The 25,827-nt window shown below is 45.2% G+C and overlaps 1 protein-coding gene across 3 annotated transcripts in view; it reads left to right on the top strand.

Moving 5' to 3' along the window:
• Window positions 1-660: 660 nt before the first annotated feature.
• LOC119161333 (protocadherin Fat 3) overlaps window positions 661-25,827 on the top strand; it is a 353,600-nt gene continuing 328,433 nt past the window's right edge. For 2 of the 3 annotated variants that reach the window (XM_037413746.2, XM_037413745.2), the window contains exon 1: window positions 662-1,304. The gene's annotated coding sequence lies outside the window, so the exon portion shown is untranslated. Of the gene's footprint in view, window positions 1,305-25,827 lie in introns of all 3 variants that reach the window. The other variant, XM_075879438.1, reaches the window with a different exon arrangement.

Raw genomic sequence — 25,827 nt, 5'->3', positions numbered from 1 at the left:
AGTAATATGAGGCAATCAACTAATGGCGATGCTTTTCAATACAACGGTACGCTGCCGCCTCTGCACCTAATTCTGCGAGTGCCCTCTCCCACAACACCCTCGTGCCATAACGAGCAGCATTCTGCAAGCGGCGTGCGCGTATTGCGCCTAGCTCGAGTAATTATTTTTGGTCGTCGTGCACCGCCCTCCCCATCTTTGAAGTCGTCCCCCCGCTGAACGCAACGGAGTCCGCCGCTGCCTCGACAACACTGTTAAGGGCCAGGAGGGCGCGAGACTGTGTTCGGGGTCTCATAAAGAGAACTCCGCGTGCCGCATTCGGGACGCGACAAAGACAAAAGAGCAGGCCGACAAGGAAGAAGCCGTGCCGCTGCAGCCGGGCATGCCACACTCGGCGTGCTCCACCGCCACGCAGGTTGCGGTGCAAGTGAATGCGCGGGGAGGGGGCGCAGAAAGAGTTGGACAGTCAACCGAGGAGGGGAGACCGGTCCCGAGAAATCGTCGGCCGGCGAGAGCGCGCCCGCCCGTCGGAGCCTGTATAACGGTGCCTGGGGAGGAGAAGCGCCCAAGTCCCGTTAAGAGGAGGACGCCTTCTCTCCCGCTCCCTGCACTCTCCCCATCCTCCGGTTTCTCTTGCATCCCTCGGAGGCAAGAGGCAAACGGGGCCAGTTTCGCTCGGCTCTCGGCGTCGCTCGCACGCTCGCGGTGAACTCGCTCAGGTGGACGGGCCTTAGCGGACCGGCCGTGAGCCTTTCGCCATAGCGGCTGACCACACGCTGTGTGCAAGCGCGCGTCGCTTCAACGCGCAGCCGCGCTTCATCCCGGCAGAAGACATCGGAGAAGCAACTCGACTCGTCGCCCGCGACTGTCGACCGTGTTTTCTGGACGCAAAACCTCGCGACTTCTGCAAGAAAAAACAACTTGGTCTACAGACTGTTCACCGCAAGATTCGGCTTCTTCAGTGGCATTCGGTGACGCAAGAGCAGCAGTGACGGCTTGCGTCCCTTCCATCGGCGCGAGATCGGACAAGAAGACAGTGTCAGCAACCGAACTCTACGGACCATCGGCACGACTTGAGGAGACGAGCGAGTGATTATTTCGGCGAATTGTGAATATAGTCCAAAACTCGTCCGACAGCCTTCGAACCGAGAGAGCCACTGTTCGGATTTAGTAAGCAGGCTTTGCTCGGGACGAAGGGCCGAGCTTGTGACTGGACGGCACCGTTTTTTTCGGATTGACGCGCACATTTGGGCGCTAGCTTTGTGTGCCCGCCGCGTCGAACACACCGCACGGATTAGCTGTCTTAGGTGAGTGACAATTTTTTGTCTCATTCCCTGTGAGCGTTTTTGCAACCCGTGTGTAATCCGTGTGCCCCCTTGCAACCTTCTTCCTTTGTCGTTTGTTTGTCTCGTCGTACCTGAACGTGAATCACGGAGACTGCTGAATGGCGTTCGTGAGCACGTAACGAATATCATCGTTACCTGCCTATGGACACCTTTCGACATAACTTGATCGTGTTTTTAATGCGTTTTATGTCGTTTGTTGAAAATGCTTCAAAAAGAAAAAAAAGAAGATTGTATTACGACGGGGCAAGGGGGAATTTAATGGAGATCAACTCGAGTTAATTAGAAGTCTATTTTATTTAATTTTTTTTACCATCATCAAAATTCGGCTGTGTACATCTTGGCTTCTTGCTGCCATCAGTTTAAGCTTTAATTTAAAAACCAAGTCTATAAGTCGACAACGATTCGTAACACCGCCATGGGCTTCGGTTATAAAAACCTTTTCCACTTTCCTCCTCGTGTTGGGCGATTTCCTGGTTTGCTCTGATGCGAGAAATAAACACAGAGTTAGTGACTCCTTGTTAACACATTCTGCAAACTTCGTTTTTTGTCTCCGTGCATATTTTTATGGAAAAGCAATATTCTAAATGGAAAAAAAGAAAGCTTACGGAAATGTCGACAGGCGAAGCTACGCAAGCACTGTGTGCGATACTTCTATTGCTGTAATACACAATTTTTTCTCGTTATACCGAGTAATCTATCCTGTACCTGTTATAATGGCGTTGTTTGTTCGTAGCGTTAATTTCCAGTTGATAGCGACTCAAGAAAACGAACTCCATTTTCTTGGAGCAGACAAAGCCTAAGAGCAAAATACAAGTTTAAAAATCTCTGCAGTGATGAAAAAAGTTAATTTCATCTTGAGACATCCACCTGTCTTTGTGATTTTTTTTTGTGTTCATTTTAGCGCAGTGCCAGAAACGTTGCTTCTGTGTTTCGCTATACTTAACGCCTCAAATTTGTCCGTTCACACGTGGGGTCCTTCCTCCAGCCTCGTACCAACCTCGTTGAGTTTACTTTAATGAAATATATTGCTTTATTTTAGTTATTTTTATCCGGTGCATGACACCTCTTTCATTTGTCGTAAAAAAAAGGAGCAAAGCTTCATTTACTGACACAGGAAATATCTTGGGGCTTTAAGGAACGGGGTCGTTTGTTTGAATAAAGCTCAGCCCCAAGGAAAACGAATTTGATACGAACAGCTTAACACAGGATGACGCAGTGAACGCCAAGAGAGACGAAACGTCAAACTTAAGGGAAATTCTTGCCTTGAATTGTACGAAAAAGAGGCAACAAATCAAAAGACCTTGAAGCCTAATTTCTGCAAAGCTGACTACAAAAATGCATTTCTTAAAGAAACACTAAAGAGGTACAATGGCTGCGTTTAGATTGATAAACTGCACTTTGAGAACTCCAACGCCGCATGTTTGTCTGTTATAAGTTGATAACCAAAGAAGCAACTCAAGGTTCAAGTTTCGTTTTTACATTTCGCGCTGTAATATACCCGCGTGACGTCAAAAATTTGTGCCATTGGCTAGAGGTTTTTAACAATATTGGCTAGATGAAATTTTCGGAAACTTTGTGTGTTATGTCTACGGCACCTGTAGATGTCAATGAGCTTTATCAATTAGAAGCTATGTAGGGCACAATAGACACCTTCGAAATTTATGACGTCATGGCATTTGGTGCGGGAATCTCAGGGTGGCGCTTTCACCCACACTTTATTTTCGTGCGTTTTGTTTTCTCGCTAAAACTACGTCTTGTCTCATGGTAAGAATGGTGTTTTCGGGATGGCGAAATAGTACTTTACTAATACGCGTAAAATCTTTTTATTCCTTAGTGTCCCTAAATGCTGCTGTAAATCGAGTGTTTAGTGCGTGCACGAAACTGGTTATTTTTAAGAAGTATCTAAATTGCGGCGTCAGCGATAGCGTTTGTGCTTGCTTACGGCTCAGAGTGGCTTCTCGCGTAAAGAGAAGCACTTCAACTCCTGGGTTTCCGTCGATGGGGTAATTTTCTCAAAGCGCTGAAGTGCCACTTTTTCTATTTTACTTTTTGAAGTAGACGTGCTTTGAAAAAAAAAATCCATTTTTGCTAAAGTGCACGGTTCTCTGGACAAGCTCTGCGAGGACCCGTCATTCGAAGATTTTCAACTGAGAAGTGAGAGATTCCAGATTTCAATCTCTCTCTCCCTTTTTTTTTCTGCGCCGCAGTACTGGCTGCAGAATCAAAAGGAGGGGTTCACTCAGCTATAGTTACTTCAGCTGCAACGCAAGTAGAAGAGATACGCGCGATAAAGTTTTCTTACACCTTGCGATAAACGTACATTGCGCAAACAGCAAGTTCGAGCTGTCAAGGAAAGCAGCGCATGCCTGCGGACCGCCATTCAGACTGAAGTTTCGACAGACACGCGACAATACGCTGCTCCATTTCGCGTTCCCTCCGAGAGCGCGGCGAGTAGGCCCTCAACAGTTACCGCGTTCACCGAAAGGTGGCGTGGGACTCGCCAAACCATCGTCGGCGTGAAACGGCACTTGTGTGTACGCGCGTCATGACTTGACACGCTTCAGATCTGTTGGGGCTTCACGATCGAGCGTCGGCCGTCTCTTGAACCCACTGCATCGTGAATGAACAAAGAACGCAAGAGTGTAGTTGAAGAGCAAGATCGCCAAAAGATTCGAGTTCCCAGAGCAGATAGCGAGGTGCCCGAGCTAATAGCTTTCCTATAACAGGGTCGAGAACGGGTGAAAGAGACTACACTCTTTTTTAGAAGCACACGCGAAACACATAACGAGATTAAGCAGGAGGGGGTTCAAGCAGGGCAGTAGAGGAGCATATGTCACACATTGTCAGGTATAGTGAGTGCCACGCGTAATAAAGACTGCTCGTTTATGTATGCACATACACACAATGCGCGAATTTCGGGACCACAGCATGACGTGACAAGCACTCTATCCACGCACAACTTTGCAATGAAACTCTGTACGTGTTCTCTCATTGAGGCGTTGTAAGGATTCGATTCCTCCTCGCAGCATCAAGTATACGATAAGTGCCAAGTCTGGTGGCTGTGCAACGCGCAATGTCCGCTTGAAAGTTTTCAAGTTTTTTTGCCCTCATCTCGAATCGGTTACGGCAACTCGTACGACAACTTGGCAAGGACGATTAAGGTCACGCTAAAGCTCACCACTTCTCACTTTACAGCTCTGCTTAGTTTAATTTCAATTCTCGCTTAAACGCGATTACTCATTTGCGATCAGGAATGTTCTTTATCTCGTCTTTCTTCGAGCACGTGAGTCCTTGTCATACGCGGTTGACTGCTGGAATCCCGAGATACCTTAGTCTGGCCAGATTTTCAGTGCATCTACTCCGTCTGACAAAAATTCTGGACAGACGTGGACTTGGAGCATTGCCAGGAGTAACCGCAAGTGTGAACTACCTGCGCGAAAATATTCAATGTTAGTGTTATTTTTTAGCTACGCCGTTTCTCGGTCCTATTCCTACAGTCATCTCCGGGTTATACCTTACAACTCCCTGAAGAAGCAAGCTGCTTACCGATCAACGCTGTCGTATCTGGCCATGCACTTTATGGCAGCCATTCGTTCCTGGGGTATCTTCCACAGCTTTCGTTTTGATAACGGCAGTTATCAAAACGATATGCTGATCCTGCGAAGCAATACAGAGTCCTCACAAATGCATTCTGTCGTCCATTGTGCGAATGTACCGAATAAAGCTTCCACTTTATCAAGCACATAATATCAAGTAGCGACACTGAAAGTATGAAAGTGCGCCGACACATTATTACGCTAATCAATTCCTTTCGGAAGTAACGTATTCGCCATTCATTTGCCTCTTAACAATACATGCATTGTATGGTATAAAGAGATTAACAAGAACGCAGCAGGTATTCCCTAACGATCTTTGTGAGGAACACCACCCTTACAGTCTATGGAGATAGCTGACCAGTGAGGTTGAAAGGGAATGCCAGTATGTATCACTGAGTTTATTACGAAGCCATTTCACTCCGCGTCAAAGCGAATAAGCTGTGATGATGCGTAGCACACGGCATAGCAGTAAGACGGAACTCTGTTTAAAGGTACAAAAAGGCACAGAATTCTAATGAAAGGTGCAGATAGGTATTTAAACTTCCTTTCGCGTTGTGTAGTTCATGTTCCTTTAAAGTTTTTTTTTTTCATTTAGTCGGCATGCTTCTTTTCGCCGCCACATGCGTCGTCCTGTCTGGCTTGCCGCATGCGATTGACGTTTCGTACCCGACTTAAGAAGCCATTTGAGCAGCATGCACATTTCGGCCGCGTTCTCCGTTGCACGACGCTTAAGCAGACCAGTGCAGGGGAAGTATAGTGTGATTTGACCAATTGTCATGACGCATGCCTTTTATCCCACGGACGCTTATTCATTATATGCAAAACAGTGGCAGGTAATGCGGCTTGTTCCATTTCGGTGGCACATCCCTGAGCCATAGACGACCTGCCTGCTAACATTCATTTAGCCTCGGCGTGTACAACTTTGCTGTAGTGAACACTAGAAAGCAAATGCTAAATAGCTTAAAGTGATTTAGCGTGCGGCGTTGCTCATAAAGGCTGCAGACTTCTATGTATCAGATGCTATGAATGTAAACTTCAAGCAGTTAGCTTTACAGCTGACGGTGGACACGGGACCTCTGTCATGCTTACGCTGGCGAAATATACTAGAGACTATGGAGCGTGTGGCTCTTACAAGAATAACCCCCATATTCATAGCTTTTGAAATTCCCGCGATGACATTCAGAGTTCCTAAAGAGAACGAGGAAATACGTTACACCTTCGCTACCAAAGTATACTGCTACATTTCGGGCTTAGTTAGTCTTGAACGCCAGGAGTTGCCGGACTCCAGCTTGATGACCTCAGCGGCAGTCCGCTCTTCCTCTCCCTTACGGTGGTGATTGAAACTGATATTAACTTTACTAGTGCAAAGCACATTTCCGAGCTAGTGTGTGTGGTTTGTCTGAAAGAGCGCCAACGAACGACCAATGAGGAGGCACTGGCATGTTGTGATATTATTGCTATCTTTCAGCTTGTTCCTCGTAATTTATGTCGCCGTCTTGTAGACCTTGATGGGACCGCGTTTAACGCATAATGCACATGCAAACAAACTGCAGTCAAGCGAGGTGCATTCTTCGAATAAACACGCAATTTTTCGGGCAGTAGCGGTGCGTGTCAGCTAAAAAATTGTTTGTTCAGATATCATATTACGAATTTGCTTTTACCCTAGTTGTTCTTGTTGCGTGCTCTCGTAAAAACAAACGTAGCTCCGCATAAAGATTGGGCAATGACTCCCTGAATGCTATGAAAGAAAGCGAAAATGAAACGCTCTTCGCCCCAAAAGAACAGACGCTAAAAGCTATATATATTAAGCGCTAATATTAAGTGCGAAATAAATGAAAGAAAAAAGGAGAAAGAAAGTTTGTTGCACTTAGTGACAGCTGAAGCATTGCCGTGAAAGGTTAATCTCTAAAGGGCAAAATATGCTCCCCAAAGTGATCGTACCACGGATCACATTAGGACACAGGCGTATTTTTACTGAAGTACAGTAAAGGGTTTTTTTTTTTTTTTTAGTTCACCTGATCTTCTATTTCTCTATAAATTGTTGAATGTGTGACGTAAGGAACGGACAAAGGGGGTGATGCACCAGAATGGACGTAGACAACAATAAAAATTACGTCAAAGCAAATGAAATAAAATTCACTGCACCGAGCACACAGTATTATGCGGGCTCGTCCATGCGTGTCAGCGTGTTGAGATGCTTTCCTCGCGGACTGCTTAAAGTGGGACGTTCTCAGAATTTTCGAAAGCCATCGCAATCGTAATGGGGCACATCACGTTGTTTTTTTTTTTTTTTCACTTCAAGCTGAATCTATATTTCTCGAGGAAATCCAACGTCGCGTCCTTCCGGGCGTGTGCTTTCGAAAATAATCTCCGCGCCATCGGGCGCCGGTTTAGTTTTCAACGAACAGCGTACCTCCATAAAGCAGCGCAGTGCAGTATGCCTGTACACGGCTCAGATTAAATTATGAAGTGTCTTTCCGTGAATTCTTGTACGTGGCGCTTCGATATACTTCCTCGGGATTTGTACGACACCATTCCGTAAGTGCCAACACCATTACTCCTGCATCTCGTGCATTTCTCAAACCCTAAAGTACATAGCTCCCCTCGTATCTCTTCTCTTCAGATTTCTGTACTGGGTGATTGTAACAGCTGCAGAACATGAATAACCTCAATTCCATTCAAGTATAGAAGCGGCATAGCAAGCAGTCCGTTACACGCAGAATGAAATCAAGGAATAGAAATAATGTAATGCTCATCGCCACAACACGTTCACAGTTGATCCATTTTGCATTCTTCGAAGACATAGGGAGAGCGCGTACAACTCCTTACTTATGCAAATAAGTGCGAACGTTGTCTGACGTGCTGGTCAACGACAATATTGTCCACGCTCTCGTCATGCGGCGAGAACGGCCGAGGGTTTCGCCGCCTTTCTTGGAGGGAAGGGGCCGCTAGGGTCAAGCCAAAGGGGGCGGACCATGAAGCGGGGATATTTGTTCGTCCCGTCCCATCAAACAAGTCAACCGCACTGTACATTCGTAACCCCGCTGAGGGGGCGCCTACTGACCCACATGAGCTCCGCCGTAGGACTGCAGGGGCGAAAGCGCACGGGGCCCGGCGTCTTGAATATTTCACCGCGTATACGGTATATACACCGGCTGTCGCGTTTTTCCGCGGCCCGCCATCGCTGAGGCGCGCAACAGGAAAGGAGAAAGGCGTCGCAAAAGTGGGGCACGCGTGTGTCACCACTCGGCGGCGATGCCTCTCCGGGCACGCGCTGCACTGCGCATAGCAAGCAGCCGCGTTCTTCTCGGAGGAGTTCCTTCTTTGATTTTTTTTTCTTTTTCCACCTGTGTGACTCGCGAGTGCAACGCTGTCGAATAAAGAGCGCGCCCCACGAGAAAGGCGACCAACAGACTCGCTAAAGGAAAGCAAACGTTTGGAGCCGTCACTCTTCGCTATAGTTTCAGCGGCGTTAGAAGTCGACAGAGACGTACGTTGAGCGTCGCCTCACTATACTGGCAGTCATATCTGCATACTCGTGGACGCGAGTCCCGGAATTCGCTACGCCCTTATAGCTATAAATGTGCCGTCAATCGGAGGTGCTTTTTCCGTTATTCACGCTGCGATTCGGGTTTTCTAGTTTCTTTCGCTCGTCTATGCCTTTTTTCTCTCGAGAATGACCCCTTTAGCAACGCGGCATGCAGTACAGTGTGCTAGTCGGCACCTTCAAAGGTACACGAAAGCCTGAGCGAAGTAATGTGGTTCGCGAACTCGTTTTAATCTTGGTTCGTAGCCGTGAGCTGACAGGTGCACTGACGTGCTGTTTGCTGTTCCCCGTGTATCGCGAAGGAGAGTGCTGTCCCAAGATTTGGTGCACACGTTCCCGCCAAAACGAACTAAGCTCTCACATACCTTCTGGCTTGATTCCAAATTTCAGGCTGCGTCTTTTATCAAAACGACCTGAATTGAACCTGCAGAGTGTCATTCTCGTCAAGTTTATTTTGAGTTTATTTAAGAGACTACTGTTAAAAGTCGTGGCTTCGATGTTTCAGCGAAGAAGAAAAAAGTGAATCACTTGACGGTATTTTGTTGCAAACTTGAACGTGTGTTGAGATTAAGTCGCTCGGGATCGTGCGCATTAATGTGTGTTTTTATTCGCAGTGCCAATATTTAAGACACAATACTTCAGATTCAAATTAAATCACCTTGCCAGCTATCGTGCCTGAAAGAAAAAACCTAATGCAGCATAACTGAGACGTACTGTCGTATATATTTATTGAAGCCCATGAACAGCCCGCAGCCAGTGACATCTTACGACATTGCATGCAACCGCAAACTGCTTAGGTGCGCCCTTGTGCTACAAGACCAATTCAAGCAGTGAGGTAACTTCCTGCTTAAGCAATCTTTCAGAAGGTCAGGAACGTATGCGCGAACGCTATAATTCCGTAAGCAAAAGTTCCGCGTATCTTCAAGCAACAAACGACTACAATATCTCACAAAAAGGCTCCGATTTCCTCCGACATATGCCGGAATTCATATGTGCATTTACGCTTATATGTTAGACTAAAGATTCCTCAAGAATGCTGGTCTCAATATGACAGATTCGTTAGTCGGATGTTGTGTTCGGCGTCTGCGACATGCTCTTTGACTAAAAATTTAATTTTTCATCACACTGATTTCAAGTTCAGGTGACCGTTTTCAGAATTTATTGAAGAACCTACTCTCTCGTTCTTCTCTCTTTCGCTCTCGCTAGGTCATTTCTTCTAAAAACACTATCATAGTTTTTTTTTTCAATAAAAAACAGACACGGCTGTCTTAGCCAGAGGCACTACACTTAAATTGACCAAGTCTGTACGATGGGCAGAGCAGTGAAACTGTCCATGCGCCCCACCGCGGTGGTCTAGTGGCTAAGGTACTCGGCTGCTGAACCGCCGGTCGAGAGATGGAATCCCGGCTGTGGTGGCTGCATTTTCGATGGAGGCGAAAATGCTGTAAGTCCGTGTGCTCAGATTTGGGTGCACGTTAATGAACCCCAGGTGGTCGAAATTTCCGGAGCCCTCCACTACGGCGTCTCTCATAATCATATGGTGGTTTTGGGACGTTAAACCCTACATATCAAGCAATCAACTGTCCATGCGCTTCACGATTAGATCTCGTCAATGACCATGTACACCTTGAAGTGGCTTCTGCGCTGCCTTGCCATGTGACACGGGGACGCTAAGGAGCAGTAATCGTAGCCTCACTCACCACAACAAAACTGCCTGATGTTACAACCCCCAACCATAGAGTTTCTTAATATATGCTAGAGGGAACTCTGGCGCTGGTGTCTACGGAAACTGCAACGCAAGGCGCTTCAGCGAGCATGGGAATGATGGGTAGTACATATATTTGTCTAATCTTTGTACTTCTGGCCTGCTTCCTACTCCATGTGTGTTCGTGTGGCTTGGAGCTGTTTTTCACGAAACAAAAATCAACGAATGCTCAGCGGTTGCGCTTCACCACCTTATTCTTTTAGGATTACCATTTCGAATCGGGTCACAAAGTTCAAAAGGGTTCGTTCTTTCCTTCAAAATGAAACCGTAACCAGCAATAAACGAAGCCACAAGTACGATTCGCCATCCGCAAGTGCGAAGGTTAGGCGAATCCATCTGCTATCCATCATTCCCATGGTCGCCAAACAATCAGAGCACCAGAGTCCCCTCTAGTTAATTTTAGGAAACTCTATGCCCCTAACCACCAAATGCCTCGCATGCCATCTCACCCTCCATCCGCACTAAAGGTCAACAGGATTTTACAATATTTGTAAGCATTCAGCTCTTGACATGCGTTCCGTATGATGGGGTGGCACATTGAGTTAATTTTCTTTTTGTTTTGTTTTAGCAGGCGTGTGTCATTTTTTGATGCATCAAGTAGGTTGAGCATAGTCGTAAATCGACATGTCATATTACGCGTGACCGTGCTTTTGCTTGTTATTTATTGATAATCATGTTTAGCGGACACATTTTATACGCACAAATGTAGGTCACCATTCCCGTCAAAGAGGAAATATCGAAATAGGGCTTTTCCGCTGGAGCTCCTTTAATGCGGTGAAGCCAACTACGAAAGGGAAACGGTGCTTACGTGCAGACGCGTTCGAAAGCGTTTTGGCGATAACACAGTAACCGATTGAGGAACTAAAAACTGTTCAGCGAATGCAGTCGGCAGCATTGGTTGTTCGTCTTACAGGAAAAATTGCGCCCAAAATCAACGAAGAGAACACACAAAGCAAACACACTCGGTATTCTACGTTCAGCGAAATGTTTATAATAATGTACAACATTCATTTATGTCTCGAACACCGCAAGATAAGCAAACAAGAAAAATACACATAAGCACAGATTCTGATCGCGTCATAACGCCTTGGTGGTGGTTCCTCAGATGCATCAGCTATCTTTTTTTTGGACGCGGCTACTGACGCACAGCTGACACTCTTCCAACCGAAACATACTATTGCAGCAGCCTCAAAACGAATGTTTTGTTCAAAGTACCACGTGTTATATTTACTTTACATCCGCCCTTCGGGTTTATCTGTTATCAAAAGCATCTTTCTCAACAAAAAAAAACTGTGACTAAAAGCCGGGTGTATAAAAAAAGGATTCATGTCCATATTCAGCAGCTATATGAAAACAAAAATTGCACACGTGTTGCTAGCCTCAAAAAAGAGAGGACCAAGAGGAAATCGAATTGCTATCGGATCGCAGTTCAGCGCGCGGTATTTGTGCGCTTGACGGTTTTGGTATTGCGTAGATGTCTGCCGGGCAAGCATGGGCAAAGCATTTGAATGAATTCAACGCTGCGATAATAACATAAGAAAAGAAAAACGACGATTCGGGGCACTTTTCTTTCTGAGTGAATTTTTGTACTTTATTATATATATATATACCAAGAACAAAAGGGATGCAGGGTCCGGGTAAGATTATCCGTATAGGGAAGAAGACGCACGTACGAAGTGATTTTATTGACGTTTCGGCCGCGGGTCTGGCCTGCAACAGATTCTGATGAAGGCCGGACCCGCGACCGAAACGTCAACAAAATCACTTCGTACGTGCGTCTTCTTCCCTATACGAATATATATATATATATATATATATATATATATATATATATATATATATATATATATATATATATATATATATATATATATATATATATATATATATATATATATATATATACGTGTGTGTGTGGCAGAGAAGTGTATACCTAAGGGCTCGTTTTTTCGTGTTTTGACACAATGTTATTGAGATCTAACGGACATTAACGCCAAGGAATGCATAGAGGAAGTTATTAGAACCAATGTAATGTAATTAAGAAGAAATAAAAGAGGGTGAAAGAATAATTTGCCGTGAGCAGAAATCGAACCTACGACCTCCGAATAACGCGTTCGATGCTCTAGCAATCACGGCGGCGATTCCCCCAGCCTCTATATAAGTGACTATATATGTAACGTGACACGGTGCAAGGTGTTGCGGATGATATATATATATATATATATATATATATATATACACGTTGTCATCCTATAAACCAAAACTCATCACCCGACACCAGCAGTAGCAAGCCAGGCGATGAACCTGGCTAAAGTTCCCAGAGGTGGGATTAAAAATTGCTGCCTTTCTATCTATTCAGCGTCTATGAGATTAATAATCTTAACGATCTACGTCAATGGTGGTTCTATCACAGAAGAGCTTCAAACAATGGCGCATGGATGACGTGGACGTCAAGTTAAATGGATCTGGTCTTGAATCGAGAGCATTGAAGCCTTGGCACTTTTTTAAACACTTATAGCATAAATAAAACACATAGGCGGCTACCGGTCGTCTCATTCTCCAGCATCAAGGCAGAAAATCATCGCCAACCATCTTCCGTGGCCGTAGATTCTGTGGTAGCGAGTGAGAAGTGTCATTAGTAAGTGCGATTTGGGTGCACTATAGACCGCGCTTCTTCCTTTGCGCACGGAGCTTTGTCATGTCGTTGATAACCGCTTATATGAGAGGTCATCCGCGATCATTCGAAACTCATTAGGCATTGTTGCGAAACTGCTCTTTGTGTATCCAGCAGTTGCCCTTTCTTACGCAAAAGCTTTCGAGAACGCTGTATATTAGCGCACTATATATGTGCTGCCCGACTCCACAGACGAGGATTTCGACGATGATTTTCGAGCATTCAAGTGATTGCGCCCAAAATGGCGTTGTACTTGTCCCCGGCTTCAATGGTTAAAATGAATAAGCATAATTACAACTGCAAAAAAGGAGGCGGTCAGGGGGTATATGAATTTTTTTAAAGCCTTCGAGTGCGGTGCGCACAAAAATTTCGGAATGAAAAGAATCCACTACTGTTGAGTGTTCTATGTCTATTACATGAAGAGGAATGTGTGTCTTGTATGACTGACTGATTTATTCTGCTTAAGCGTAACTAAGTATAACACTCGATGATTGTTGAGGTTCAACCTTCCAAAATTATCATATAATAAACTACTAAGTAACACTCAACTATATATGTAACGGGACGTGGTTCAAGGCGATGCGGATTGATTTTGATCGTATATGTAGTTGCATAAAGTGTTTCAACATCTACCGCCTTCCGCATTATTCCATTGTTGTTTTTTTTTGCAAAAGTTCGAAATGCGTGAGCCACAAAAGCCGCAAATTCAAGCAGCCACTTCATGCTCGTCAAGCAGTAATGATTACGGTCCACACAGAGTATTTCTAATGTGTGGATAGCTGTCATTACCATCACAATCGTAACTGTATAAGCATGCTTATGGCCTCGATATTGCTGATCAAGTGTTACTATGCTCTTCGCAGGCATTTTTTTTTATGACGACCTTACCTGAATGTTGCGAAAAATATAAGAAGTAAGTGCACGTTAATTAACAACAGATGGTATATATATTACCGGAGCCCTTCACTACGGCGTCCTGAATAATCACGTCGTGGTTTCGGCATTGAAAACCCCAGATATGTTTATTATTATTATTATTATTATTATTATTATTATTATTATTATTATTATTATTATTATTATTATTATTATTATTATTATTATTATTATTATTATTATTTATCAAAACGTTAGTGGGACAAAGTAGCTTACTGTGTACGGCTAATATAGCTGCTAGACGTTGCGCCAATTCCACATCCCACCCCCTTCTCTCCCTCCCTATTTCTTATTATTGTCTCAGTAACAGCTGTTTCTGAATCGAAAAAAAAGGAACAAACAGATGCAGTATTTTACAATACAAAGGCTGTATTCCATTAATGTTGGGTGAAATTGGGTGGACATGTGAATAGCATTGCTCCGCCGTGGTGGTCTAGTGGCTAAGGCACACGGCTGCTGACCCGCAGGACGCGGCATCGAATCCCGGCGGCGGCAGCTGCATTTTCGATGGAGGTGGAAATGCGGTAGGCTTGTGTGCTCAGATTAGAGTGCACATTTAAAGAACCACAGGTGGTCGAAATTTCCGGAGCCCTCCAATACGGCGTCTCTCATAATCATGTGGTGGTTTTGGGACGTTAAACCACACACATTAATCAAGACAAACAGCATTCTATAAGAGCAAAGTATGCTGGCGCAGAGATGTCCACTTGTCGGTGCGCCAGCCACTGAAGAATGTTTTACGTTATCAACATAGTTCTACCAAGAAATATGGCTTACCGTTATATTATAGGTAATTTCATCATGCTGGAAAACAGCACTGATTCTCCCAAAGCGCCTGAATATTGCCTCAGCACTTCTTGCGCAATATTCCCGTGTGGAGAGGAAGTATCTATCCATAAGTCGCCTTTCGGAATGAAACCTTTGCGTGCGGAACCCCACTGTGTAATCCTACTCCGTATTCAAATTCGATTCCCTAATCAGCGACGATGATTTCGAATCCGCCGCTGGCTCTTCCGGGCAAGAGCGCTCGGTGAGGTAGACATCGGTTCAGCAAGATACTACACGCACAGCTAATGACCTCAAAGCTTTTTCACAAATCTCCAGAACTTCTTGTTTCTCCTTTGTGATCCATTCTATAGCATCCTCTTCTGTTCCATCTAAACTCAGCGTCCGTCCACGTTTCTTAATTATACATGCCCTTCGTGACGCTAACACCACGGAAATCTCAAAAGACTAGAGACTATTCTTCGTGTTTTGTTACAAGTGGACGCGTTCTTAATCGAATGTGCTTATCATAATACCCTCAAGGCATAATCTTCCTTTCTCGCTTATGGAAACTTGCAAATAGGATTTGGTCAGGTGAGTTCAAAGGGCACATGAAGATTGGGAGCCTAAAACAAACTCGTTTCACGAATATGCCTATAGATCACACACTAGAGAGCAAGACTAACGTTGTGAGACGTGAAAAAAAAAAGATTTCCTTTAAGAATATACCTTCATTGCGCGTTTCACAAGTTATTGCCCAGAGAGCTTGTGAGGGGGTGCGAGGAGGGATGCAGGACGCGTCTAAAGTCTCTCTCGATCGTATCAAGAAATTTGATAACAATGCGATGTCAAAACTGTCAAGAAACGTGTTATACACACTTTCTCTCCAGTTTTTTGTCGTAAAGCTTGTTCTTCATACTTGTACTTCATACTTCATACTTCATGCTTATATAGCAATCTTCGCTTGTTTCGAGCCACGGAAGTGGCAAACAGAAGACTGCTTTCCTGCGGTGGTTAGAATGCGGTGAATAAATATGTCGCAGTTAATAAAAACCGCGTCACAGATGGGAACTATAGCACTTGGCGTTAAATTCTCAGGCACGTATATGAATGTCTTGACAGTATAAAAACGATACCACATCGGCTATACTACTGCCCTCTTACCAGCTCACTGCTTAAATCAGGCGCACATCCCCCGCTATTGTCTATCCATCATGCACTATTTATTGGCGACCATGTGCCTCTTTATGCTTCATTCATAAATGTCGGCTACAAGCACTTCAGCTACAAGCTTAAAAAATGTACAAGGAAATGTAACTTAGCCGGAAGTGACCACTACCTTACTGTACAGTACTATAAACGATGTAATTAGGTAATCGATTTCCGTTATACATAGGCGTTGTGAAGTCTTCCCGTTTTTTTTTTTTTTTGACGTTTCACTGTGTTAATCTGATTATTTTTTTAATTACATATTTTGACTGGATGTCGCAAGCTGAAAATGCTCCAGTTCATTATCGCTTTGATTGCCAATCACGTGCATGAAAGGTACGCGTGGCGCAGTGGACCAAAATTGATCCACGTGCGTAATGCTTACAAAAGTACCCTCGTTTTAATCCAAACAGTCATGTCTTCGTAGCTTTAGTAAGTAAATAGACCAGCAATTTCAGCCACTGTAGGAACACATGTTGCAGAGATGAGTTATGAGCTACAGCATTGTATAGCGAAGGAGTCTTCACTATTACTATTGCATCGGTTTTTTTTTTTTTTCAAGTCTTGACAATGCGGCAATATAATGCCTGAAAATCTCTATTTCGCTGATTTCACATATTTTTGTTTGCAGCATGAAATTACACGGTGCTTTGAACGCTCATAGAACGTTAAGTGTAGTTTCTTTTACAGCAGTTCCTTGAACACGCAAATTTTTTTCGTTTTTTTTTTTTACTGTAGATCACTCTCACTGCAAAATGCAAAATGCAAGAAAAAAAAGAAAAAGGAAATAAACCAGTACTTACCTCAAACTCAACGTTTCTTGCTCGAGTACACACTTACTGATTCGCAAGTTGAAAAGAAAGTCTTTCATAGGAACTGAAGATGACACGCTATAAATAAGAGCATTTTCGTTCTCTACGTCCGCCCAATTTGCTACAACGTTTTCAGCGAGCAGGGAACAAAAATGTTCAGTCTCTTATTCCACGTCTTCACGTTTTCTTTTACGACGAGAGAACAATTCCTTTTTTCAAAAAAAAAAAAGGACCAGAACAGCAGGCGAGCAAACAAGCAGGGCCAAAAAAAAAAAAAGATCGACTCATGGGTGGAGAAAAATGTGGATCCTTGGCAGGTTACCTAGACTGCGCGTTCGGCCAGCAGTGATTGATGAAGCCACACTTGTGCTGAGGACTCATTCGCAAAACGTGCTCGGGCCCGGGTGCCATTCTCGGGATACGGCCATGGAAGACACATATACGATCGCGATTGCGGAATTCTGGCGCGAAACAATTGTTGGACTGTCATTAGGCCGTGACAAAGAGTGCTCCTCGGCTGCCTTCACCGAGAACCGGCTTTGGGCCACCGTCACGTCCTACACTCAATATGCATAATTTAACCCTATCCATCTATATGCCCCTGGTGCTGTCGCCTACACCTTGGTTGTCTTTATTGAGCTGCCGGGAAGCGCGACAGCCCCTGACCAAGGCGCGAGCTTCGATTTTGGGGAGGACGTCGAAGGGAGAACGGGATGACGGTGATGACATACATTTCGCCCTATTGTCGGGGCTAAACGCGCAATTTCTCCAGTTGTGAATGAATTGCTACCTGCGGAGCTCCGATAAAGGAGCCGTCCACTGGCTGCCACAGGAAATAGAAAGGAAAGGGAAATGTGAAGGAAATAAATAAGAAACGTAGCGGAAAAGAAAGAATAACAAAGTAGGGAGGCCCGAAATCAGTGTTAGGAACAGCAGTGCTGAGAATAAAAAGAGAAGTCTAAGGGGAAGAAGTGTGCAGGAAGCGGAGGAAGCACGGCTGAAGGGATTCTAGCGTCTTTCTGCTCGGCTATGCCCTCGGAATCTAACGACCAGCCCCCCCTTCCCCCCTTTGGGGGTGGGGGGGGCGTGTGATAGTACCCTTGTTTCTTCGTCAAGCCGAGAAAAGTCATATATTTCCCGTCGATGTCCTCTATAGGGCTGAACAATTGATATCTGCGCTTCAGAAGGAAACTAGTAGAAAGAGAGAGAGAAAGGAAGACCTGTCCTGAAATTTATGGCGTCTGACTGCTTTTCTTCGCGCATTGGCCGAGTCTTCCTTTCTTTTCCTCGTGGTCAACGGATTGCGGCATCGTCAGTCACACTGACTGTAAGGACACAAGCCACGCAGTGCATGCAGATGCCCCCCAGTGCTCGAGTCATCTTCTGCGAAGTGTTCGACAAGCCAACCGGGTTCGATCAGACAGCTTCTTCGTGCAAAGGGAAATGAACTTAACAGGGCGCTGCGGGCTGCGTTCTCGGCAAACTTGATGTCGGTATCGCGACCCTTTTTGCGATGCACGTACGCACGCACGCTACGTTGTGTGCTCCCACGTATAGATTCTCCTCCCTGCATGCATAATAGCACACTTGTAACAGGATTCACTTTCCTACAAAAGATGGCCGAGTACCCTGGGGCGGGGGGGGGGGGGGCACCTTAACCGAAAGTTCTACGAGGAAGCCGGATAGGTGCACCATCAGCGCGGAATGCAAGAGTACAGTGTTCTGGCAATTTTTCGGACATCGACGTGATGAGACACAATACAGGAAGTTGAGGTGCTGACACAATCTTCGGTGAGTTGCAGACACAACGCGAGGCGTGGTATTTGTGATGCATCTTGGACATCTGCGCTTTGCTTTGTAATCACAGAATTGTTATTAAATGAGCGGCTGCGCTGTCAGATAAGTTGAGCCCAGCGTATTTCCTTGATTGTCATCGATCTTGACTTGCCCTGTACACTGTTCGTGTAAGCTCTACTTACGCCACAGACGTATTTGCCAATCATTTTCTGCTGAACGGTTTCGCATACGTGCTGATGCGGCCATGGCCCGATCGTCAAGTCTAGTCCAGATGTAGGTGAGCTAACGCAAATAATGCTAAGTAAAAAGCGCTCAAGATAGAAGCTACGATCAGTTATAGAGAATTTACTTTATGTCAAACCCAGGGAAGCAACAAGTTTGCAATGTAGAAAATTCAACTGAGTTAACTTATTGAATTTATTACTGGTCTACTGACCCGCTGGTCACGGGATCAAATCCTGGCTGCAGCGGCTGCATTTTTTATGAAGACGAAAATGCTGTAGGCCCCGCGTGCTCAGACTTGGGTGCACGTAAAGAACCCCAGGTGGTCGAAATTTCCAAAGCCCTCCATTACGGCGTCTCTCATAATGATGTGGTGGTTTCGGGACGTTAAATCCCACATATCAATAAATTAATTAATCAGCTACTTGAGTGTGCAATCCAAAGATGAGTTGATTTTAAGGTAGACACTGTTTTTTCGAAACTCAATATTTATCAGTTTCGTAGTAACAACTTCACTAATAAACCACTGCGCCAGTGTACCAGTATCATGTCATTAATTACGATGATATTTTTCGTACTTCTGAAGCTATGGTTCACGTGCAAAACCTTGCTGCTTTCAAGCTTATAACGCATGTAAGTACAACATATATTTCGATATAGCAACTAAGTTAGGCGAAGACTTAATATGCATTCCCTAATGAGAAGCCGGCGCGGTAAGCCTCTTCTTGCCAAACAAACGTCTTCTTTTTTTTTATGTATTTGGGAAAAATAGTTTTTGAAAAGGAACACACAGTAGGCATTTTCCTCTTTAGAGTCCTTTTAATCACGTCAGCCCGCACGAACATTATAGTACGCAAAACACTTACCCCCTCCCTCATTTTCTCTCGTTTTAATGTAATTGAATAGGAAGGTTTGTGTTATCAGTCCTTTCTCACAGCTAAAATAGAGAAGAACGCGAACGGCTGCTGGAACGTACGCACCCAAAGAATGCACATTCAAACATGTTTACATGTTATATATCGTGGATTTTAAATATATTTCTGCAGCATGCCAACCACTTTGATTCACTTTCTCCTAATGCCGTAAGTGAAGAGCGCCGTGGGAGATGGTTGTCGGTGCAGTCGAAAAGTGTCAAGCCCTTCGGTGATTTTTCATTCGAAATAGTTCGCACAGTGATCATTCATTCGACAATGTTGCTGCGTACGCCGTGGCAGGAAGGCTCAAACACAAAACGTTGGCAAGCTGCATTTTATGACGGTTACAACCCTAACAACTAAAACATAATAATAATAATAATAATAATAATAATAATAATAATATTGCATAAAACCTCCAACCAATACCCATAATTGTGAACAGCACGGGCAGCGGCGTCTTGGAAAAGTTCAAGACGCAGTCAGGAGAAAAACGCAGATGTGGGAAAGCGGGAAAGCACGGCGGAGTGATCAGGCAGCATAGAAGAGAAAGCGGTGCAGGGAGACGACGGTGGCGGACAACGAAAGGCCACGGCGGTGTACGGGAGCAGACCAGAAGAAAGATTGCGACAGCCATTTGCACTTTCGCGGAAGCGGAGAAAGAAAAAAAGTGAATGCGCTAACGAGGAATTAAGGCCACGTCCGGACGAATTTGTCTATACGTTCGTCTTCCCGCGCAGTGGACAAAGATGTCTGCAGGGATGAAATTTTTCTTTCGGGAAAGTAAAAAAGTTGAAGTGTAAGTACGAATCTATCTCTCTCTTTCTTTATTCTCTCTTTGCTCTTTTCTTTCTCGCATGGCCGAAGAAAATGATTCCATTTTGTTCTTGATGAGCAAATAATATCTCGGCGCGAAAAGCGTCCCGTCCTGAGTCACTCCCACACACTCCGCTTTTCGGACCCACGAAATCGTCGTGAGAGGTTTCTGTCATGTGGTACAAGAAGGGGGGGGGGGAGGGGGGTTCACTTATAGTTGACTTCTTGCGCATTGACAAAACCATCTCCCTCTCTAGCTAGTTCCTTCGTACTTTCTATTATTCGTTAGAAAAAAAAAGACAAATTTCCACACCCTTCTCGTATGACACCTTGACACGAAATTTATAAGAGGATATAACCTATATTACGTCAGAAGCGGCAAGCTCTGCCCACTTTTCGTTTTGTTTTAACTAAAAAACAAAACCCCAACTCTTACTGCTTCATTTCCATCTTTAATCCTTTTGCTCGAACCAAGTGAGCCTACTGCCGCAACAGCAGTCAAATTCGTTAAATGACACCTGCTACTGCGATGATGGCAAAATAATTGGTTAAAAAGAAAAGCGTGAAGGTGTGTGAGCTCGTGTTATTTTTTTTTTCGGCTTAGTGAATTCCTTCAAGTCTTTCTTCAGATAAAAAGAAAACCTCGCTGATTTATGACCGAGGTTCACTGCTTCATTTTAGGCCTTGTTCACACGTCTGCCTGCGCTAACGGCGGGAACAATTTTTCAACGTGCTCGAGCTCACCACGTGCCATTTTTTTTTTCCTTTTCGCGAGCCCCGAAGCACATTCGCAAGTACGTACGTGATTTGGCTAAACGGTCGCCTTGCGCAGTGATTGCGGCAACTCATTTTTTTTCACTATTTTTCGTTACCTGTCGTTGATATTGTGGTAGTTTTAGCGCAACCGAAGAAGGGATATCCCACCCCCGTTAAGCTAAAGGCAAACTAACTTTCACTGATTTACGACCTCTTCGTTTGCTTCAATAAAATACGAAAAAAAAATTACAGTGAATTACAGCGGAGTGTGGGCCGAAGATGCAGTGTTTTGGCAGTTTTCACGCTTTTAATGTGCAACATGCGGCTAAAGCTCCCATAGAGGCGCTTCAGAATTCAGTTCTGATCCAGGTCATAAACGGAGCACAAAGAGTCACTAAAGAGACGCGGTAAATTTGTTGGCATTGATAATATATTTTGCTAAACTCATCTGTACTTCAAAATCACAGCATTTTTTTTTTGTTAAAATATAACACGCGAAATCTATGCCGACTTACTTGTTTATTTGACGCTTTTCGTAGTTGTAAAGCTAGCTTTTCTGCGATACAACTATCCCATCCAATGGCAACTATTCATTTCTGAAAAAAGCATCTACAAGCGTAGTTTGCCCGCACTTTGACGCCAAAAATGTAAACACAGCTCCATTGGCGCGAACACGCATAATATGAAAGCCCGTGTTACGTGCACCAAAAAAGGATCTCCTCTCTGCTTGAAGCACAACAGGTGCCGCCATCGATTGGGCGAATATGCAGGGCAGGGCAAACGCACAGGGCAAACGCACTACGACAAGGATTTATTGCACCGTACAAGTTCTTACCATAAAAACGTAACAAAGAGATTCGTTGGCCTAAGAACTGGATGCCTCCGATGCCTGAACACACCACCGTGTTTATACTTGAATACGAAATCGGAGTTTTAAATAATCTGCACTTAGAATAGACAGCATGCGTAACACGTAGCGCGATGCGCATGCTGACGATTCTGGCCATCTTCTATAGTAAAGCATGCTGTAGCCACAAACAATGTGTCCAGTCTCTCAACCAGTCGGTCAAATTTGGGTCGAGCGCTCGGCCGCGATACAGTGAATTGGGCTATACAGCGATCCGGAGTCAAACCTGCGGCCCACCTTGAGCCCTTATACAACGACTCTCCGTGCTCACCCGGAAAATCGCAGTGATGGACCCTCCATGAAAAATAAAAACAAAAGTGGAAAAACAATGAGCAATACGCAAAAGCTTTAACCTTTCTTTTATGTGCGAAGTAAGTCGTCATCCACTCGAGAAGTTCATCTCTTTTTCCGCCTCTACTCTTCGGTATATAAGCTTCGAAAATTGTTCGTCGTTATGCAAGCGACTCGCCGATTTGTCTCAAGAGTGGTTCGAAGAAAACCTCAAGTACTAGAATCACTCGTACTCTCAAGAAAAAGAACGTGTGCTCATTTTTTTCCTGTACTGTGAGTCGAATCGCCTAAGCCACCTCCCACCTATTTTCTTTCCATGTTGTACCCATGTATATCGCATATAAACGGTCTTTTTCGGGGCATACGCCGAGATCTATGTATGGCACTGCGAATATTAGGAAGACACGAGTAGACTGATTGTTTTCATCCGCGTGGAATCGTGCAGTGCTGTTTATAAAACTTTGCTGCGTCTTCTGCTGCGTCGCTTCGTTCTGCTAATGCCGAAACAAGCACTCATGGTAAGCGGAGCCACTGAGATTAATTAGCCTGCCTCAACTTTTTTTTTGTCTGCCCGTCCAGTTTGCTCCCCATTATTCTTTGCATCACGACATTCGATACCGACTCTCAAAATTATTTTTTTCTCTCATTGGTTTCATTCTTTTCGCGCTGTTTAGAATGCGTGATCCTTTCATTATTTATTCGAATGGTGTTCCACATACTACCTTCAAAGCAGGAGTCCCTACTCGAACTGCAACCCTTCTTTAGTCGAGGGGTACATACCATTGAGAGTAGCGGTGTTTTCGCGGAAAAAGAATGAGAGTTTCAGATTCTTTCAGGTATCTTTTATTGCGATAGCAATTATACGGACACTCTCGGCTGGATTTTGCCGTCGGGGTGGGTGTCGTCGTCACTCACCGTATATGTATACGTATCTGTATATATGAAAATGCAAGAAAGAAAAAAAAATTCCACAAAAAGACACCAGCGCGTATTCTAACTTCGGTCCTCTGAATTGTGACTGCTAGGCGTTAACCACGCAGCCACCGAGGAGAATGTCCTTCGACGTTCAAACGGCAAGCCATTTATATCTGCCACTAACCGATGCTGATGGGGATGTCGGGGGGGGGGGGGGGGATTGTCAAGTTTTTAGCATTACCAGCAAGATGACGCAATGAGCGCGCGTCGCACACATCGCGTGGCGGCACGCGCTCTACTTCTCTCCCCACGCGTACTTAGCCCCGCTTAGAGGAGGGGAGCGACGCTCCCTCGCGCGCCCTTATATTGCGGTGGAGAGGATGGCAGGATCGTACGTTTTGGCTGGCCTCGGGCTTTACCTGGAACGATTCTGTTGTAGTTACTGGGCGCACAAAGATCACATCAATCATTGCAGTCTTTATTAGCGAAAAGCGCGCGCTTTTCAGACAAAGCGAAGTAACAACTGAGACGCTTATTTGCGTGCATTTGTACCTGTGAGTACGTTTCATGCGTCATTTGTGCATGAGAAACGCGGGGCACGTTTTGATCTGCTTTCCATTTTGCGCGCAACCTTTCAATTTGTTGCTATCACGTTCATTGCTTCGCCTTTGCGGCAAAGCTGTGACATTTTAAATGTGTACTTAACTCTTGTTTTTATATGCGAAGCAGCTTAGGGCCGAACTCAATCCGGTGTGCGGCGTGACCACCTTTACTGCGCATGCACGTCCACTCCCCCTTTTTCTCTTCCTTCACGCTACCCCCCCCCCTTGCCTCGCAACGCAGACGCAGGGAGCGTCTGATAACCTACGCTCGCTCCCCCTTTCTCCTTTAGGCATTCCTCCCGCAGCGTTTACACCCCTGCAGTTGCGCAGGAGTGTCCCCCCTCCCTCTCTTGCTTCGCAACGCCGACGCAGGCAGCGTCTTCTAGCGAGTTTCTTGATTGAAAAAACCGACTGCCCGCGCTGCACAACCATTCACTGGCCACCTCATATATATAGGCACTGGATCTTGACCTCCAAGGTAGGGAAGGTAGGAGATTTCTCCTGTGCGTTGTTGAATAAATAAAAATTCGACGCGTGCGCTTTAACTAAAAGCGGACTGCGGTTCTCTGTGTGCGATCGGAGTCCTCTGTCTCTCATTGCCCATAGCAGCGATTAGCATCTTCCAGTAGAAAACGCTGGTTCATCACTGCGCGCTTTGCTCCTCCTCAGGTTTCTCTTCTACGCAACGCCGCGTGAGCGCCAATGTCAATGTCGCTGCTAGTGTAAGCGTTAGCGTCCTCTACTTCGCACCTACACTTGGTTCCCTTTAACGGGAGATACTGTATTTTTTTACTGTTTCGTTTTTTTTTTCTTTCATGTGATATATCTGTACCAAAGTATAAGAAACAAAGCTTCGCAGCCCAGTATTTTTTCGTGAAACACAAGAAAAAATATATGGGAATCATTATGCAAAAGGAGGCACTGCAGGTGCCTCGATAATTTTACTAGTATGAATAACGACCATGGTTGACTCAAAAAATGAAACGACCGGAAAGTTATTTTCTCTTGCTTATCATCAGCCTACGAACGAAACTAACAAAACATAACGAAAAAAAGGGCAATCATCAAAAAGGTGGCAAGCTACAGCATTCTCCTTGTATGTCACCATTCTTAATCGAATCACGTATTTCGCATCCCAAATATCACGCACTCGTTGCATCGGGAGGGTAGAAAGCAACACCTCGATATCCCTAAATGAATGACACAGTTTCTTATTCCCCACGGCGTCGAAAACACTGTAGCTCGAGCCACCACAGCTTGAGTGAGCCATTTTGTTCTCGACCACTCAGCCCAAACCGCCTCTTACTTTCATCAACCAACTGAACTATCTCTTGAGCGAATTGAGTTTGTAGGGGCTTCGAACTCTTTAGCACTGGCTTTTGCCTATTTATTTCGACGCATGCTGCTAAGTGCGCGCTGCCAAGGCTCACCACGTCCACACGTATAAAGCACGTCGTTTCAATGAGTGCGTTTCGCGCGAGGCGGGAATGATTGCGGCCCTGGTGTAGGGGCCCCCTGGACCATTTCGGATAGTCTCCAGCACGCCTTTGTGTTAGCACGACAGCGATCGGGCGCACTTCTGCTGCTTCTGCTGCCTCTCCCGAATCGTACACGCCGAAGCCTCGCGCCACGCATCTGTATACAGGCGGCAGCTCAGTAAAGATGGTTCGCGTTCTCTGCTCTATAGTGTATCTCTCATTCACCAAAGTGACAGCGGATGCTGGTCCCTTACTTGGAAGGTTCCAAGCACAGAGGGCGTAGCACGGGTTGGGGAGGATGGGAATCTGTCTCACAGAATGCAGCGGACACGCGGAGGCATGCTGGAACTCCCGGAGCCCCTTTTGTGAGACACCCTCTTCTCAGTGGGAACCATGACCGAACACTGGCGCAACGAGCGGGGTTAGGTGGCGGATGAAGAACTTGAATGGGAATTCTCCTCGGCACTTATATACTGCGTGTA

The sequence above is a fragment of the Rhipicephalus microplus genome, chromosome X (assembly GCF_043290135.1).
Source record: "Rhipicephalus microplus isolate Deutch F79 chromosome X, USDA_Rmic, whole genome shotgun sequence".
Taxonomy (NCBI): domain Eukaryota; kingdom Metazoa; phylum Arthropoda; class Arachnida; order Ixodida; family Ixodidae; genus Rhipicephalus; species Rhipicephalus microplus.
The sequence above is the reverse complement of the archived record's forward strand: the minus strand, read 5'-3'. Positions and strand labels throughout refer to the sequence as shown.